Source organism: Hypanus sabinus, chromosome 3 (genome assembly GCF_030144855.1).
Source record: "Hypanus sabinus isolate sHypSab1 chromosome 3, sHypSab1.hap1, whole genome shotgun sequence".
Classification (NCBI taxonomy): Eukaryota; Metazoa; Chordata; class Chondrichthyes; order Myliobatiformes; family Dasyatidae; genus Hypanus; species Hypanus sabinus.
In genome coordinates this window covers 119,246,205-119,259,961 of record NC_082708.1, presented here as the reverse complement: position 1 = coordinate 119,259,961, position 13,757 = coordinate 119,246,205, and the positions used below count along the sequence as shown (strand labels likewise).

General features: G+C 41.0%; 1 protein-coding gene across 2 annotated transcripts in view; it reads left to right on the top strand.

The window, feature by feature from the left end:
• nr3c2 (nuclear receptor subfamily 3, group C, member 2) overlaps positions 1-13,757 on the top strand; it is a 482,067-nt gene that overhangs the window by 36,072 nt on the left and 432,238 nt on the right. The gene's annotated exons all lie outside the window — the stretch shown is intronic.

The following is a 13,757-nucleotide window of genomic DNA, read 5'->3' as shown; positions in this document are numbered from 1 at the left end:
CCTGTACCTTAAAGATGAAGGGTAGCTTTTGGGTTCTGCTTGTATTGGGAAAAAACTATGATGGCTGCTGTAAATACCTCCATAGGTGGATGACCCTAAGGTAGGTTGCAATTAATTTGGAAGCTTGCAGTGAGCTTGCTTCTAATTACAAACTCCTGGCTGTATATTAATATTTCTGGCAAACTTTATGGAGAAGAAATGTTGTCTCATACCATACTTTCCTTTCAATATAGAGGTAACCTGTCAAATTCTACCTCTGTTTTCCCTGCTCTCCCTTCTATCTTCATCCCTCCTGCCACTCTCCTACAAACTCTTTCTCCCTGCATTCCTTTCCCTCCCTTTCTCTCTCACTCCCTCCCTAATTCTCTCATTCAACTCTTTCGTTCACTCTATTCACCCCTGCCATTCCTGTTTCTTTGCCATCCTTCTTCCATCTCGTATTCTTGCTCCTGTGTCGTTCTCCATCTCCTCCTTCCTCCCTTACCTTCTGTTTGCTCCTTTCCCATTCTGTCTCCTCCTTCTGCTTAATCTTTCCCCTTCTATCCTCCCCATCAGAATCAGAATCGGGTTTATTCATGTGACGTGAAATTTGTTAACTTAGCAGCAGAAGTACATAATCTAGCAGAAAATTAAAAATTAAAAAAAAATGATAAACAAGTAAATCAAGTACATATACTGAATAGATTAAAATACATGCAAAATCAGAAATACTGTATATTTTTTTTAAAAAGTGAGCTAGTGTCCAAAGATTCAATGTCCATTTAGGAATTGGATGTCAGAGGGGGAGAAGCTGTTCCTGAATCGCTGAGTATGTGCCTTCAGGCTTCTGTACCTCCTACCTGATGGTAACAGTGAGAAAAGAGCATGCCCTGGGTGCTGAAGGTCCTTAATAATGGACGCTGCCTTTCTGAGACACCGCTCCTGGAAGATGTCCTGGGTACTTTGTATGCTAGTGTCCAAGATGAAGCTGACTAGATTTACAACCTTCTGCAGTTTCTTTTGGTCCTGTGCAGTAGCTCCTCCATAGTAAACAGGGATGCAGCCTGTCAGAATGCTCTCCATGGTACAACTATAGAAGTTTTTGAGTGTATTTGCTGATATGCCAAATCTCTTCAAACTCCTAATAGAGTAAAGCTGCTGTCTTGCCTTTATGATTACATCGATATGTTGGAACCAGGTTAAATCTGCAGAGATTTTGACACCCAGGAACACTTCTGATGTGTGTGTGTGTGTGTGTGTGTGTGTGTGTGTGTGTGTGTGTGTGTGTGTGTGTGTGTGTCCCTCTCCCTGCTGACCCCAACGCCCCCATGTCATCTTCCTCCCTCTTCTCTCTTCACTGTTCAGTCAGAAATGCCAATAACAAGTACGTAGTTGCTAAGTGAGAGGTAAGCTTTTCCAGACCCTGCTGTAAAAGAAATTTGAAGTTAAATCGCTGATAATGGTTGCAGTTCATTGTCAGTAGTAGGTACTGTACATACTCAAGAACGATAATTTTGTGTGAAAAATGAGGAAAAAACTTGCAGATGCTAGAAATCCGAAATAAATCAGAAAGTGCTGAAAAAAATACCAAGGAAGGGGGTCTCTATGAACATTCTTATTCATAACGAAGCCAAAAGCCAGTACTTGATTGGAGAAAATTAGGCTGACTTGTTTGTAACTATCTGTAGCCAGAAGTGTTCATTACAGTATGGTAGTTTCAACAGAAATCAGTTCAGTTCTTAATAGTATCAAAAAACTTTACACTGTACCTGGAGAGGTATCCAAGTATCCAAGGCCTGTCCAAAAATAATTGACAGGTTCAGTCCAATAAGGTGCTACTTCAATATTCTACTCTAAAGCATAACTAAAGTGATGCATATTATTGTCAAGAGACAACCACCGGTAACCTTCTTGTTGGCCCTCGGCTTGAGTTCCAGTTGCTCAAGATCTCATTAGAGATTTGGAGCAAATGTGGAGAATAACAAATTCCCCTAGATGGAATAAAAATACTTCCTGTGACATCTGGACAGTACTTGATTAAGTATGTCATTAAGAACCCTAATAAAATGGAACCGTTGGTAGGCAGGAAAAGCTTCCACTCTCAACAAAACAAAGGAATTAGGTGTGATTATTAGAGGTGAGATGCCTTTAGCACAGTCTCTTGGTATCTCACATCAGTGTGCCAGGTCCACTATTGGCTGCTTGACCACACGGTCAGGTGAAGACCCTCACTGACTGAGTAATGCTCAGTTCAGTTCAGCAAATGAAGGGCTCCATCCCAAAGTGCAACAGGACCAAGGTAAAACTCAGACTTAGGCTAGACTCAAGTAACAGCTGTGCCTCTCCATTATCAGATATTGACTGTCTACAAGAGCGTCAAGTCACTTTTCAAGGTTCAAAGTAAATTTATTATCAAAGGACATGTGTGTCACCATATACAACACTGAGATTCTTTCTCTTGTGGGCAATCACAATCAAAACAAACAACAGAATCTATTGTACCCAACAGGATGGACAATAAACAATGTGAAAAAAAACAACAAATTGTGCAAATACAAAGTTCAAGAGCCTGATAACTGAGAGGTAATAACTAGTGATGTGGACCCTGAGGTCCTGTACTACCTTCCTGATGGCAACCGTGAGATGAGAGCATGGTCTAGATAGTTGTGGTGCTTGATGATAGACGCTGCTTTTCTGTGACAGTGCTCCATGTAGATGTGCTCAAGGATGCAGAAGGCTTTACCTGTGATCAATTGGGCCTTATCCACTACTTTTTGTAGGCATTTCAACCCAGTGGCATTGGCGTTTCCATTCCAGGCTGTGATGCAAACAGTCAAGATACTTTCCACCACACATATATAGAAGTTTGTCAAAGATAAGATGAGATGGCAAATCGTTGCAAACTTTTAAGAAAGTAGAGGATTTGCCATGCTTTCTTCATAATGGTACTTAAGTGCTGGACTCAGCACAGATCCTCTGAAATAACACCAAGGGATTTCAAATTGCTCACCCTCTCCACCTCTTATCCCCCCCACCCCATGAGAGCTGTCTCATGGACTTCTGGTTTCCACCTCCTGAAGTCAAAAATCATTTCCCAAGTCTTGCTGACCATGAGTAAGAGGTTGTTATTGTCAGATTTTCAATCTCCCTGCTATATGCTGATTTGTCATTCTCTTTGGTTTGGCCAATGACAGTGTTTTCTTCGATATATATATATATATAGTACGATTACCATTATTAAGTAGCTACTATTAAACCTTTGAGAGTCACATTGATTTTAAATGTAAATTGACCAGCTGAATATATACTTTAAATAGACCAGCCAAATATATACTGTGGCTACAAGAGAAGATTGAAGGCTGCATATTTTGTAGAGTCATTCACTTGCTGACTTTCTCACCTGTTAAAAGAAAACGTCAGCCGAGTGATAGAATTTTGTCTTCCTGGATGGAATACAGCTTTTAAAACATTCAGTGCTTGACAGTGTCCAGGAGAAAATGGGTCACTTGATTGTCATCTCATGGAGTACACTGAGTATTTACCGGTTACCATTGATTTCCCTTTGTCCAAAGTCCTGGAGCTCCTTGGTGAACACCAGTGAGGAAACTATCTTCAACACATGAGTAGTGGTAGTTCAAGAAACTTACTCACCCCCATCTTCTCAAGGGTCATTAATTATAGACAGAATTAGCTGGCCTTACCAGAGTTGTTGATATTCCATGAAATATATTTTTTAAAACTCTATGAAATTGGACAAACTTTATTGCATGATAGCAGTGTGGTTATGAATATTATTCCACATTAACTATAAACCTAAGTAAGCACTGACTTAGTGACATAATAATTATGTGGAGCTGCTGACAGTCCAACAGTTAGTTTCTTGTATATCCTATGTGAAGAAATCACAATTCTCACTCTATTTATTAATGATTAAGTACGAAATATACTACTGTTGTACGTACCAGTCAGTTTTACTGGATCAGTTATGATCAGCAGAAGGAGGCTGATAAGAATTAGTGGTTGAAAATACTGTGGCCTTGTTCTTCCATGAGCAAGCAGGAATGTAACAAAATCAGTGTCTAATGAGTGACATTTCTGTTGTGTGCTTTCAAAATGTAATGGCTGCAATAAATCAGATAAATGCAACATATAGTCTTAAAGTAATCTTACCCTCAGATTATTGCGAACCAGAAGGTTATTGTGATCCATTTGATCTTACTGCCTTTTCCTCACACTTGACAATAAAATTGACAGGAGCATCATTTGTAATACTGGTAAGATAATTTCATTGCATTTTGCAGTAACAAGATATTGTGGTTTAGTAATGTCATTGAGCGGAAAAGATATGTCCAGTTGTAGACAGGTTCCTAGTAAATTCTTGTTTGTCTTTGAGTAGCAATATGGCTCTATTTGCAGAATACATGGGAGTGGTTAAACCTGCAGCTTTGGAAATTACATCTTACAGTGTATTATCTTTTACAAATTGAGGGTACACAAATAGAATCTTCCAGAAATTATGAGGAATTTTCCATTTATGAAGCTTCATTGTTCTCCATGTTTTTATTTTCTTTTAATATTTAGTTTTGATTCAACTGCATTCTCTAATTTTCTTTTTCTTTGTGTATTTAAATAATCTTAACATTTGGCCCCCTCCCAACGCTATGTGCAACTCTATCTCATTTCCTTGTTTGACTCTTAGCAGTCCTCCCAAATCAAAACTCTGTACCAAAAGTCACAATCTGAATTTTCAGTGTCCTTCCTGTAGCATTAAACCCAGTTGATTACGTCACCTTCCTATAAAATCTTTAAGAAATTTCCCAGTTAGTTCCAATTCAACTTTCTGTCATAGCCAAGAATTTCAGCGATGGATCCTCTTCTAAGCCCAATACTGCTGCCTCAAGGAAACCCCCTTCCCTATCCCTCACTTCCTGTCCATAGAGTAAAACCTGGGTGGTTACCCTTCCTCTGCATGTTGTCTTTGATAATACCATGCATACTCTTGAGGTCAGCATCTACAGTGCATGTATTCCAGTTGTAGTTGGTAGTATTTCAGCTTTTTAACCTTAAGCTTTTGTGCTGTGAGTCAGCTTTCTCAACAGTCTTAAATTTCTCCAGCTCATAGTCTTTAGTAATCCCATGACCACAAACTGAACTCCTTCAGTATGATGCCAGTTTCTTCCCATGCATTGTTTTGCGTTGGAACTGGTTCTTTTTCAGCCTTATTATTCAGGCATATGCTAAGCTGAGTTTCTGACTTCACATCTTCCCCAGAATAAAATCTATTTACTATTACCTCAGTCCATTCACCACTGAAATCTTTGTGCATTCCTCCATAACTCCAGATTCTGATGCCCCAATGATCTTTGTGTCCTGAAGTCAACATTTAATTCGGCACATACAATAAATTTGTTCAGTTACTTTCCTTTGTTCACTAGGCCCACGTTAATTCCTAGCTTTCTTAGAGTCTACGTAGTTCTAAAGTTGCAAACTCTCTAATATCAGTCTTTGCCTCCATCCTTATTTCTCTTAGTCTCCTGCAGTTTAGTGTTGGAGAAAATGAGGAAGTGGTGGAAAAAGGAACCGGTGCTCTCTGAGCAAGCTAGGAAAACATATAAATGAACAAAAGGCAATTAAGAAATAGAAAGAGATCATGAAAAATGAACAAGATAGTCAAAGAACTAGAAGGCTCAATTTCTGGAGAGACCGACAGTGGACTAGGTGACTGCTTTGTCGAGAACCAGAATTTCATTTGCCTTGACAATCTGCCATTTTAGTTCTTCTCCCCAGTCCCACACTAACCTGTCTGCCCCCTCTACTGTCAGGGTTAGACTAAGGATAAACTAGAGGAACAGCACATTCTTAGTCCCCCTGAAACCCAATTGTATGGACATTAAATGATCCAATTTCAGATAAATTCTCTAATTTTAATTAACTTTCTCCATCACCCACTCCGTTTCTCCTCAGTTTTGCCTACACATACCCAAATCCACCAGACTCCCATCTTTCCCCTTCTTCCCCCTCCTCTGTCCACTCCCCCGGCCCATCACCCCCACACCCTCCATTGTGCCCATCAACCAACTTCACTGCCCTTATCTGATTCCACGGTTCGCCTTCCTTCCCTACCAGATTCCACCTTCTGCAGCTTTTTATCCCCTCCATCACAGTTACTTCCCAGCCACTGTTGCCTTTTCCACTCTTCTGTCCACCATCTGCCAATCAATCACTCCTCCTTCTCTAGATCTGCCTATTAATTGTTGACTGTTGCTCCATCTTGCCCTCTCACCTCTTTATACCGGCCATCTCCCCCTTACTTTCAGTCCAGTTCAAGGTCTCAGCTAAGAACATCGGCTGTCCATTTCCCACCATAGATGCTGCCTAACCAGCTGAGTTCTTCCAACTTTTTGTTGCTCTAGATTCCAGCATTGCAGTCTCTTGTATCCAAATTTCTGTTGCCTCCCATCTAGCTGCTCTGCACCTTCCCTGTTCCCATACCCTGGAAACCTTCAAGTGACGTCATTGAAATTAAAGTGAATGACACAAGGAGATACAGTGCTGCCAACAGAAACATTGACTATAAAATTCCCAATAAAAATCGACAAGTAAAAAGGAACTGGATAATAGTTAAATAAGAAATTGAAGGAAAGATAAGGTCAAAATGAAATGAAAAAGTCTTTAAAAGTAGAATGACAATAGGAACACAGTCTGAGAAATAAAGTGAAAACACTAATAATTGGATAATTGGAAATATCCATCATCCTTACTTTGAACTGCATTTAACATGTGTGATAAAGTATTGGCATCATATCTATAGGAGTATTAGATGGAGAATATCATTTCTTAAGAATTCCACTGCAGTGGAAATTTGGCTATGGTGAAATTCTCATGAATATAACGTCACTGGAGTTGGGGATTGATCGTCTTCCACTCTTAAAGTATTTTAAAAATGCCTTGGCATTCACCTACTTTTTGATGACTTGATATCCTCCACTGAGCACTGTTGATTGATACCTAACAGAAAGCTCAGAAATATTAATTGCCATAATTACCAAAAAAGATTAGAGGAGGGGATACAAAGGTAAGACCTCTGCTGAGGAGTGACTGTTCAGCATCAAGGAAAGAGTGTTTGGTTGAGATGGTGAAGGTCTAGCAGTGGATATAGCCATGGACAAGGTGGAGGGACAGAAAGGGTTATGGGAGAGAGTGTTCAGTGGGGGAGGGGGTGGAGAGATAATGGAGGGGACACCTCAGAAGAACGAGAGAAGAGAAGAGAAGAGTGGAGTTGGAGCTGATAGTGGGATATAGAGGAGGAGGCACCCAGCAGGACAGAAGTAAATCTCTGCTGAGGTTTGACAACTTAGCAGCTTAGTATCTAAGAGGGGGACATTAGGGGAGTGATAGGAAACTTGGACATTGAAGTTGGAGCAAGGTGGGGAGAGGAAATGGGAGAGAAGTCTCAGGAGAGAGAGAGAGAGAGAGCAAGATGAAGAAGTGGGGGTGTGCCATGGTGGCTGAGCTCCAAGAAGAGTTCAGATTTGGGTTGTGTTGGTTATCCACAGAAACAGGGAAGATTGTCCTGTGCTGGAAACTTCCTATGCAAGCAAGAAATACTGGTGGAGGGGATAGGAGTAAGAGGAAGTTGATCCTGTCTCTATAAGCAGGAGGTGTAACATCAAGTGGCATATTATTAATCAACCATTGGACTGGGAAAAGGCCAAACATTTTATTGGTTTTTTGTGCCTCTTTAGTATTAGTCATGTGCTTAGATGAGGCTACCCTCAGGATAGAGAAGCAACACCTTATATTCGTCTGGGTAGCCTCCAACCTGATGACATGAATATCGATTTTTTTTTAATCCCTCCACCTCCCTTTTTCTATTCCCTTCTCTGGCCTCTTACCTCTTCTCACTTGCCTATCACCATCCTTCCCGCCCCCCTCCCCACCCGGTGCCCTCCTCCTCCCCTTTCTCCTATGGTCCATTCTTATCCCTGTCAGATTCCTTCCTGTCCAGCTCTCTATCTTTCTAACCTGTCTGATTTTAACTTCGCCTTCTTCTCCCCCCACCTGTTTATTCTGGTGTCTTCCCCCTTCCTTTTCAGTCCTGAAGAAGGGTCTCAGCCTGAAATGTCGACTGTTTATTCATTTCTATAGATGCTGCCTGACCTGCTGAGTTCCTCCAGCATTTTGTGTGTGTTGCATTTCATTAATGTAGTTGTATCAGTAGTTGCTTGCAAGGCTTTACCCACATTTTAGTAATCAAACTATTTCAAAACCTCTCTAAGAACACATGATATTAAACAGTTGAAAAGTTATCATCCTATCTCTCTGTTTGCAAGTCTCTGTTGATTAAAGAGGCCACAAGTACGTGCTTGAAAATAAAGTGAAAAGCTGTGATTTTTGAATTAACTGTGTGGGAAGTCAAGGGGGTGAACCTGTGACCACACTGCATATATTTTGTAGAATTTCAAAAAATCTGTCTTAAGTTGTTGTCTCCTGAGATTTCATATCTATTGTTAGCTTGCAGGGGAAATTTTGTGTAATTTACTTTATTGTTATACATATAGGGTGTGGGATCAAGCCTTCTGGAGATTTGTTGAGGGGGAGGTGTTCTGAGACATAACAGCTCCTCAAAAACTTTGGTATTAGTCATAATTTACAACACTTCTGCAGTGAAACACCTGGTTCATAAATGTTAACCATTAAAAATCCATGCTGAAATGAAAAAAGTTAAACAGTGAAAAACTTTACTCATAGCTAATATTTTCCTATTTGTTATACAATTGTAACACATTACTTTGAAAACCTGTTGATTACAGAGCTCGATTAGTGAAGTTAAATTATAGCAACACGCCCAAAGTGCTGGAGAAATTATAGTAATGCAGCTATCTGAAAAAAAACAGAGATGACTAAGTAGCTGAACTCAATGGAAACCAGATGGCCGCTAATTTAAAACACAAAAAAATTACAGATGCAGTAAATCTGAAAACAGTAAGTACTCAAATTGGTCAGAATTTCAAAATCTGATGAATGACCATAAACCTGAAATACTAACTGTTTTTCTCCCCATGAGCGCTGCCTGATCTCCTGACTATTTCCATTTTTGCTTCAGGCCACCATTGTAATCAGAAAGTTAATTGTTGAGAGTTCCTAGTGAAATTGCATTGTCTACAAGCAAAGGCTCTTCTTGTGAGGGCCTGGGTTCGGTGCCACATTTTATGTGTACAGACTACAGAATATTTACACCCCTATGTGATAACATCACATAGCTTGGAAATAAACCCCTCGATATTAATTGCATAAATGGTGTTGGCAGAACTGAGTCGTGACTGTAAGAAGATCATAGTTAAGAGCATAACATCCAAGGATACACTTTGTAAAGAAAGGACAGACAGGGTGGGATGGCTGTGTTGGTGAAAAATGAAATCAAATCCTTAGGATTGAAAGATGTAGAATTCTTGTGGCTAGAGTTAAGAAACTGTAAGGGTAAAAAGAACTAATAGCCTCCGAACAGAAGCCAGGATGTGGGATACAAATTACAATGGGAGAACGAAACTCATAAAAAAAGGGCAATGTAATGACGAAAAAATAATGGGTAATTTCAATGTGAAGGTAGATTGGGAAAATCAGGTTGGTGTTGGATCGCAAGGGTGGGAATTTATAGAATGCAGTGTGATGGCTTTTTATACCAACTCGAGGTTGAGCCCACTAGGGAAAAGGCAATTCTGGATTGGGTATTGTGTGATGAACCAGATTTGATTAGGGAGCTTAAGATAAAGGAGCCTTTAGGAGAGAGTGATCATATTATGATGGAGTTCACACTGCTGTTTCAAGGGGAAACCCAAAAGTCAGGTGTATCAGTGTTACAGTAAAAAGGATGAAATATAAAGGTAAGCTAGCCAGTAATATAAAAGAGGATACAAAAGATTCCTCAGATACATAAAGAGTAAAATAGAGATGAGAGTGGATATTGTACCTTTGGAAAATGATGCTGCAGAGGTAGTAATGGGGGACAAAGAAATAGTGGAAGAATTCAGTAAATGTTTTGCATCATTCTTCACTATGGAAGACACTAGCAGTTTGCCAGAAATTTGAGAGTGCCAGGGTGCAGAAGTGAATTAGTTGCTGTTACTAAAGAGAAGGTGCTTGGGAAGCTGAAAATCTGAAGGTAGTCAAGTCACCTGGACCAGAGGGATTACATCCTATGGTTCTGAAAAAAGTAGCTAAGGGGATTGGGGAGGCATTAAGGTGAATTTTCAAGAATTATTGGATTCTGGAATAGCTCTAGAAGACTGGAAAATTACAATGTCACTCCAGTCTTGAAGAAAGGAGGGAGAGAGAGAAAAGGAATTTATAGGCTAGTAAGCCTGACTTCAGTAGTTGGGAAGACGTTGGAGTCCATTATTTAGGATAAGGTTTCAGGATACTTGGAAGCGTAATGTAAAGTAGGCCAAAGTCAGCATGATTTTCTTGAGGGGAAACTGTCTGTTGGAATTCTTAGAGGATATAATAGGTAGGGTTGACAAAGGCGAGTCAGTGGAAGTTGCTTGCTTGGATTCTTTGAAGGACTTTGACAAGGTGCCACACATGAAGCTGCTTAACAATATTAGAGCCGATGGTATTAAAGTAAAGGGATAGAAGGTTGGCTGACTGGCAGAAGGCAAAGAGTGGGAATAAAGGGGGCCTTTTTCTGTTTGGCTGCTGGTGACTAGTGGCATTCTGCAGGGGTCGGTGTTGAGACCACTTCTTTTCACAATATATGTTTATGATTTGCATGACAGAATTGATGGTTTTTTTGGACAATTTTGTGGTCATTATGAAGATAGGTGGAGTGGGCAGGTGGTATTGAGGAAGCAGAAAGTCTGTAGGAAGACTTAGATTGGGAGAATGGACAAAGAAGAGGCAGATGACATATAGTATAGCGAAGTGTATAATCAAGCACTTTGGTAAAAGAAATAAAGGCATAGTATATTATCTGAGTGGGAGAAAATTCAAATATCAAAGGTGCAAAGTTGGGAGTCCTCATGCAAGATGCCCAGAAGGTTAATTTGCAGGTTGAGTCAGTGGTAAGGAAGGCAAATGCAATGTTAGCATTCATTTCGAGAGGTCTAGAATATATGAGCAAGGATGTAATGCCGAGTCTTTATAAGACTGTACTTGGAGTATTGTCTTTAAAAGGCAAACACGAGGAAATCTGCAGATGCTGGAAATTCAAGCAACACAACAAAATGCTGGTGGAACACAGCAGGCCAGGCAGCATCAATAGGGAGAAGCACTGTCGACGTTTCGGGCTGAGACCCGTCAGGACTTGTCCCGAAACGTCGACAGCGCTTCTCCCTATAGATGCTGCCTGGCCTGCTGCATTCCACCAGCATTTTGTGTGTGTTGCTTGGAGTATTGTGATCAGTTTTGGACCCCTTATCTAAATGAAGATGTGCAGGGATTGGAGAGGGTCCAGAGGAGGTTCATGAGAGTGATTCCAGGAATGAAAGGGTTAACAAATGAAGAGTGCTTGTTGGTTCTAGTCCTGTAGTTGCTGGAGTTTAGAAGAAAATGGGGAGGTGGGGGTCTTATTGAAAACTAACAAATATTAAGAGGCCTAGATAGAGTGGATCTGAAGGATGTAACCTATAGTGGAGGAATCTAGGACTAGATGCCACAGCCTCAGAATAGAGGGATGTCCACTTAGAACATAGATGAGGAAGAATTTCCTCAGCCAGAGGATGGTGAATCTGTGGAATTCATTGCCAGACACGGCTGTGAAAACCAAGTTATTGTGTGTATTTAAAGCAGAGGTTGATAGGTTCTTGATTAGTCAGTGCATCAAGATTATGAGGAGAAGGCAGGAGAATAGGCCAAAGGGCCTACTTCTGCTCCTCTGTCTTAAAGTTTTATGATCTTACAGAAATAAATTCTAGTATCAGATGTATTAGTGTATATTTTTATAATCAGTCCCAGATCTTAGTTTATAGCAGTGGAGGGCTGATACATCACCCTCCTGTATGCTGTTCCTTGGGTCATCTCCAATACTGGCACTTAGCACCACTCACCAGCGCTGTATAAATAATACATGCTGATTCCTCAGGCCTAGTCTCTCTATCTGGGTTATAGCTGCGTTGTCACTCTCTTTATTTGGGAGTTTTAAATCCTGTTGAGAAGGGCTTTGTTCTCTGGGTGAAAGCTCGTGTAGATTAGGGTTGTTGGGAGAATCTGAAGGAAAGAGTTCAGGGTCAGGATAGCATTATGGAATTACAAGACAAGAGTAACATAATGGGCACAACCTTCTGATGCTTATCAGACCTGGCTCTGACTGATCAAACTTCAGCAATTGCCTCTCCCCCTGTGTTAGGTGCAGTATTTGCTGCTGAAAGAGAAGATGAGTTATTCATGGTCTACTGAAAAGGGAAGTACTTAGTTTCTGCTCACTGTGCACATGCTGAGAAGGAGGTGGATGTGTCAAATAGAAAATATGTGTCTGGAGCATGAAGCTAGGAAAGAGCTGTGAGAAATGTTGCTGATTCTCCATAGGCCAGCAAGTGAAAAGAGAATAGTGCCAGTAATTGCAGCAAAGGGAGTGGTGAAGAGGTAAGTAGGTGTTACAAATAAGAACAGGAGAGATCTCTTTGTGACCTGGTGATGAACATAATGGATTTCTTCAGGCCTATTCAGTCCAACATGGCTAAATTAAAAAAAAAACAAATTGCTGGAAGAACTCAGTAGGTCAAGCAGCATGTGTGGAAGTAAAGGGTTAGTTGATGTTTTGGATCAAGACCCTGCATCAGGACTTGGAGCGTAAAGGGATAGTAGGCAGGATAAAGAGGTGAATGAGGTGGGGGCTGATAGGTGGAGTTGTTCAAGTGGGGAATGCTGAGCAGGTCGAGGCAAGTGGGGGGAGAAGAGTGCGGCAAGTTTAGAAACAAAGAATGGTATGGTATGTGAACAGTGGGAATAGATTGTTTTAAGTGAGCAGATGGAGCGGGGGGGGGGGGGGGAGGGAAGGGAGAGGAGAGTTGACACAGAAGGTGGAAGGTGATAAATTGAACCAAGTAAGGAGAGAATGATGGGCAGAGAGAACCAATGGGGAAGTAGATAGCAATGGTAGGTGAGGAGAAGAAATCTAGGCAGAGTTCTCCAATTTCAGTTAACATGCCCACCTTTTGTCACCTTCTTTTCCTTTCTGAATTTCTCAGATCTTCCCACATACTCCCTTCTTTACACCTCCTTCCACAATACGTTATGTCCCGTTTTCTCTCCTCCCAACCTACATTTTCCCATTACCCACACATTTCTCTCACCGGTCCCGACCCAGCCTTCCCCCAAACTAATTCCGTAATTTGTTAACTCCATCGCAACTTCTGCCACTATCTCCAACCTTCTTTCTCCCACCTGACAATCTGCCAATCAACCCCTCCTCAGCTATTGCTTGCCAGCATTTGCCCCACCCTCCCCCTTGCCTCTTTGAATGGATTATCTCCCCTTACTTTTCAGTCCATTTCCCTCCATAGATGCTGCTTGACCCACTGAATTCCTCCAGTAGCTCATATTTTGCTCCAGATTCCTGCATCTGCAAACTCTGCTGACCTCTACCTTCTCTACTGCAATGGTGAGAAACAAGAAAAACAACATCTCATTGTATTTGAATAGCCTACAGCCTGATGATATCAACATTGAATTTTCCTACTTCGGGTAATAATTAACATACCCTGTATTCTTTACCCACTCCTGCTAGTCCACATATGTTCTCTCTCCTCACTTTCCAGTTTCTGCCTGACTACCACCCACAC